The sequence below is a fragment of the Diospyros lotus genome, chromosome 10 (assembly GCF_014633365.1).
Source record: "Diospyros lotus cultivar Yz01 chromosome 10, ASM1463336v1, whole genome shotgun sequence".
In the NCBI taxonomy this organism is placed as follows: domain Eukaryota; kingdom Viridiplantae; phylum Streptophyta; class Magnoliopsida; order Ericales; family Ebenaceae; genus Diospyros; species Diospyros lotus.
In genome coordinates, this window is record NC_068347.1 from 1,753,474 (window position 1) to 1,759,473 (window position 6,000).

General features: G+C 40.7%; 1 protein-coding gene across 1 annotated transcript in view; it reads right to left on the reverse strand.

Annotated features, from left to right (window-relative positions):
- The window catches only part of LOC127812065 (prohibitin-1, mitochondrial), a 67,143-nt gene extending 61,471 nt beyond the window's left edge, over positions 1–5,672 (reverse strand). The window contains exon 1 of the mRNA XM_052352366.1: positions 5,650–5,672. The gene's annotated coding sequence lies outside the window, so the exon portion shown is untranslated. The remainder of the gene's footprint in view (positions 1–5,649) is intronic.
- Positions 5,673–6,000: the final 328 nt, after the last annotated feature.

The window sequence follows — 6,000 nt, forward strand, 5'->3', positions numbered from 1 at the left end:
AAGGAGGGGCAAAATTGGGCCGAGAAGGAGGGCCATATTGGGTCATGAGGGATGAGCCAGACTGGGCCAAGAGGGAAGGACCAGATTGGGCCCAGACGATTTAACATGCTTATTTTGATAAATTTTTGAACAAAACCTTATACCCAATGCCTTAATTTTATACATATTATTTTCATTTTAAATGAAATTATATGTTGGAATCCACTAGGGACCCATTGCATATATGAATTGCAACTAGGAAGGGTTGATCAAGCATTGGGACATGGGTAATTAGCATGGGAAGAAGCTACAATGTTGACAAATTTGAATGTTAGCCTTTTATTATATGGGAATAGGATGTCGTTTTGGACAAGACATTTTAAGGGTTCAAAATTTTTTATTTCAAGCATACAAACAACTTTAGGTGGCTGAGAATCAATGTCCAAGGGGTTATCTATGAAAAATAAAATTATATAAAAATTAAGTGCCCCCAACTTATAAACATTAAAGAGATTTAGTAGATTTTAGCCCTCTTTTAACTACATTTTCTATTATTTATTAAAATAATTACATAGTATGACCACTTATCTTGAACGAATCTAGTTCTATTACTACGTCACAAAAACAAACCTCAAATATTGTACACTAATCCTAGTGACTTTTTCATAACTAAAATCTATGCCATGTTTAAATCTTAACGACCCTAATGAATATATAGACCAATAATTTTTAAACTATTTGACTACTTGGTGGATTGAAGATTGTATATCTAACTCTACATTTGTAAAGTGACACCCATCTTTCTTAGAGTTGGCAAGTATAATAGGTCGGCCGAGTTGCCTTGGTCCACAAGGACTTTCTTTACCAAAAAGCTTACGATGATGATCGAGATTACCACGGGATCATCAAGGTTCTGATCAATGCCTTCGAAGTCCTTGTCCATGAAGCAGATCATGGGGCGTTGGGCCATTCTTCTCGGCTTCTTCTCGGTATTGTTTATTGACATTATTGTGCGAAGGTGTTGTTCTTACGTCGAGCTTGACTCTCTGCCCATAAAACCTTCAGAAATGGTGTAAATTACCTCGGCTATTTGATTGGCTAGGGGTAGGCTAGCGTGAGTAGGAGCGTGGGTGCCTGGTTGGTGGTAGGTGTTGTTTGGCTCTTAGGCAGGGGTGCTTCTAGTTTGCACCATGGTAATGTGATAGGGTTGGCTTGAAAGGCTCTAGTGAGATTATTGGGTAGGTAAGTTTTATTGGGCCCCACGATGGGCGCCAAATGTTCCTTCTTGACTAAAGAAAGCAATCGGAGATGAGATCGCAACGGTAGGGAGTGGGCTTCGGCAATGAGTTAGTCCAAGGGGCGACTAACACTTACAAGCACTCCGACGCTCGAGTAAGAGAGTAAAAAAATGGCGATGTATCAGTAGGTCAAAAGGCAGAATATACCTTAGCTCTTTAAAGAGCTGGTTGATATAGGAGAATGAGATGTTCTCATGTATGCATGTGTCGTGTGTTTGCAAGTGATGTGATTGAGTATCCGACGCAGGTGGAGGTTCCTAGGTGGTAGTATGGTGTTGACGGGACCCTCATTAATGTGGATGGGATCCGTCATTAATGAGGATGAGATCTGGAATGGGTGTGCGGATACCCAGTAGAGATTGCAATGATGTTGCTGCAGGCTGGTGTAGGGCCAAGATTGGGCCATGAGAGAGGGGTTAGATTGGGCTAAGAGGGAGGGGCTAGACTGGGCTGAGAAAGAGGGACCAGATTGGGCCCTGATGGTCCAACATGCTTATTTTGATAAATTTTTGAACAAAACCTTATACCCAATGCCTCATTTTTATACATATTATTTTCATTTTTAATGAAATTATATATTGGAATCCACTAGGGACCCATTGCATATATGAATTGCAACTAGGAAGGGTTGATCAAGCATTGAGACATGGCTAATTAGCCTAGGAAGAAGCTATAATGTTGACAAATTTGAATGTTAGCCTTTTATTGTATGGGAATAGGATGTCGTTTTGGACAAGACATTTTAAGGGTTCAAATTTTTTTATTTCAAGCATACAAACAACTTTAGGTGGTCGAGAATCAATGTCCAAGGGGTTCTCTATCAAAAATAAAATTATATAAAAATTAAGTGCCCCCAACTTATAAACATTAAAGAGATTTAGTAGATTTTAGCCCTCTTTTCACTACATTTTCTATTATTTATTAAAATAATTACATAGTATGACCACTTATCTTGAACGAATCTAGTTCTATTACTACGTCACAGAAACAAATCTCAAATATTGTACACTAATCCTAATGACTTTTTCATAACTAAAATCTATGCCATATTTAAATCTTAACCACCCTAATGAATATATAGACCAATAATTTTTAAACTATTCGACTACTTGCTGGATTGAAGATTGTATATCTAGCTCTACATTTGTAAAGTGACACTTTAACTACTCCCCAATTGTCCAGAAATTCAATGTGATGTGGAATTTATTTATTTATTGGTTAAATGTTGCATCCTTTTACAAATTTTGTTATTAAGAAGTGATTACAAAGAAATTAAAGCAAAAAGTAAATCAAGTAACAAAATAGCAAACTTTTCTTTCTTACTATCCTCGATATATATACTAGCTTCTCTAAAGTCCTTTCTTGGACCTAACCACCTTTAACATCCCGTGTCGAGTGATAAGAATGACCAAATCAACTTACCCTAATGGGCCTACTCGAACTTCTCAGGGGTCACCCATCCTTGAGCTACCCTACCTCAAGCATGCTTAACCTAGGAGTTCTTTATCCACATTCATCCCAGAATGTATCCAGCTAGTGTTGTTTCCTTCCTTAATATCCTCGATATATATACTAGCTTCTCTAGAGTCCATTCTTAGATCTGACCTTGGGCTCTCGAGATATTACAGTCAGTGCCTCTGTTAGGTTTAAGAGTTTGGACCCTCAGGCTATATTGTAACATTTGCGAGCTTCTTTCTAATCGGCATGGACAACTCCTACCTCGGTGGAAGATATTAAGAACTTCATCGCCAGATGAGGAGTGGAGACGACTGCACCTAGAGCATTGAGGAATGGGCAGTCGAGTAGGGTATTGTATGGAGTCTGGCAATCAACAACCAAATATTTGACGCTGATGGTCCTGAAGAGAGGATTTATCCCAAATGTGGTCAGCAACTTGATGTATCCCTTGACGTGTACTTGTTCCCCATAAAAGCTAACCAAACTCCCATAAAATTGTTTAAGATTTTATTTGAGGATTTTCAGCCTCTTTAAGGTCGATAGGAACAATATGTCGGCCGAATTTCCTTGGTAGAGGAGTACCTTCTTGATAACGTAGTTGGCGGCCATGGCGAATATCACCATGGGATAGTCTAAGTTTTGGTTGATTCTCTCGAAATCCCTATCGGTGAAAGAGATCATCGGGTGTTGGGCCATCCTTTTCTATTCGGTGCTGCTAACTAACACCTTCACCCTAAGATGTGGCTTTCTTGCTGAGCTAGAGTCTCCTCCCCCTGCAAAGCCTCTAGAAATGGTGTCTATAACTCCCTTTATCTGATTAGTGAGAGCCGCCTTATCATCCTAGCCCTCTTCTATTCCTAGCCTCCTCTATGGGCTACGGGCTCCTTCTTTGACCCTGGTCTCTTCGCAACTCCTTGCTCTGATTTCTTCTTATGTAGACACACCGGCTAATGTAACCTTGTCTGAATAGCCACTCAATCTGGTCTTTCAGCACAGCACACTCCTTGGTTATGTTACTATACATTCGGTGGAAGTCACAACGCTTACTTGTATTGATGTGGGCGCCAGGGTTCTACTATCCTCAATTGTCAGGGAGTGGAATGATCCCCGAGTTATAAACTTCTTGGAGGATCTGATTTCTCCTGGCCGTTAATGGGGTGTATGTGTTGTATCTCAACCAGGGGGTTCGGGCGCCCGCTTGCATTCCCTCATTTTCTCGTCTTGCTTTTTTCTACTTTCTCTTCTTTAACCGAAGTCCATATCCGGTCAGTGTTGATGTTCAACCGATGGCCCTGTCCATTGGCTCGCCTAGGGCTGAGCTCTTGATTGAGAGTCCCTACATCTAATGGCCGAGACCATCTCTATATTTATGTAACCTGCTGCCTGTAGTCTGATGTTGGTGGGAGGCTTCCTTGTCAGGGAGTCGGTAAAGGGCCCAACTTTAATCCTACAATGATGGTGTGTAGGGAGACTATAGGGTTGAGGTCTCGGATCTAGATGGCCTCCTGATTGAACCGATTTAAAAGAAAGCCCATAACGGCTCATTTTCACCCTGCTTCAGGTTGATGAGGTCGGCCGAGGTCTTGTGATGAGCTCGGCTGGTGGAGAAATGGGTGAGGAAGCGGGTTGCAGGTTGGAGAAGTCATGAAGGGAATCTGGTTTGAGGGTGGAGAACCACAGTAAGGAGGATTTCTTGAAGGTGCTAGGGAATGCTCGGCACATGATAGGATCAATGCCTTCGCTCAACAACATTAAGGAATTAAACATAGTTAGGTGCTCTTGGGGATCGGTGGTTCTGTCGTATAACTCCAGGGTGTCAGGGAGATGAAAAAAATCTGGCAGGGGTACAGATATGATAAACTCCAAAAAAATGGTGGCAAGGGTGTATAGAGTCGTAGAAGAAGCGACGGTATGGGTTGCTTTTAGTTGGTGTTGGTTGTTGGCTTCCTCGTTGTCGTTGCCCCACCCATTGCACTGGTTCCTTTAGTGATCGCGGGCCAGTTCAATGACTTGGCTCTCAAGATGCTGAATGGTTTGGAGAATGATCTCCATAGTTGCAAGGTTTTCTAATTGATGAGGATTGGTGTTTTTGTTTTCTCGATTGGGGGTCATGTTGTTCTGCCTTCTAGTTCTGGTCATGGATAACTATAAGGTATGGTTTGGGATGCTTTGATGAGTTTATGGGACAAACAAGCTTTACTGGGCCCTATGGAGGGTGCCAAATATTCCTTCTGGTTCAAATGGGTGATCGAACGAAGGTTTTAAGGCAACGGTGATCCACACGGGGAATGGGGGGTGACACCTACAAGCACTCCAATGCTCAAGTAAGAGCTCAAGATAATCAAATTTTTGTAGGATTGAAAAGAACATATCTTAACTGGTGGTCGACTAGTTTATATAGGAAAGAAAGGGAGAACCCCTTGCATATCACTAGTTATTGCAGGTGGATTAGGAGCCAACGATCTCGGGACAGTTGAGGCATGTTGCGAGAGCAAAAATCTTAGCATGGTGTTGATGGGATGGGACCTAGGGACCGAGCCCAGTACCTGGCTATGGGCTTATCATTGGGTTGGGCCCAATGAAATTAGTACGGTCCAAGTATTATGCACTCTTATGAAGTTCCATGAATCTTTAAGACCTGGATCAGTTGTATATCCACTTTATCAGTCATCATAAACCCCTTTCCCCCCCCCCCAAATTTTTGTTGCTTTGAAAGTAAATCCAAACAACAAAAACCGAATCACCAAATTAGAATAACTTCATAAAAGACGCAGGAACTCAGTGACATAACCGCACGAGCGACAAGATCCAACAACAAATAGTATCTTCAAAGCGAACTTTGATTAGAGAAAAGGCACATACATTTACAAATACAGGCATATGAGATGCAAAATGAGAGAAGATATGTGTGTACCTTGTGGAAGCCCAGACAGGGACGATGGAATTGGAAACTGGAAGGAAAAGGGATAAAAGGGCAAGGGTTTAGGGCATATAACATTCCGTGGGGTTAGGGTTTTTTGATCAAACACACATTGGCCCGACTATATCATTCAATTCAAGTGTAAATAAATGGGTAATGTTACGTCTTATGTTATTCAAGTACAACAAAATATATTTTATTTTTAAATAAGTATATTTTATTTTCAACTTCTAAATATTTGTATTAATTAATAATATATTATGTTGATTGTTTTTTCTTTATTTAAATTTAATGTCAACAGTTTTGGAGAGATTTTTCAAAAAGACAACCTCATTTTCTATTAAA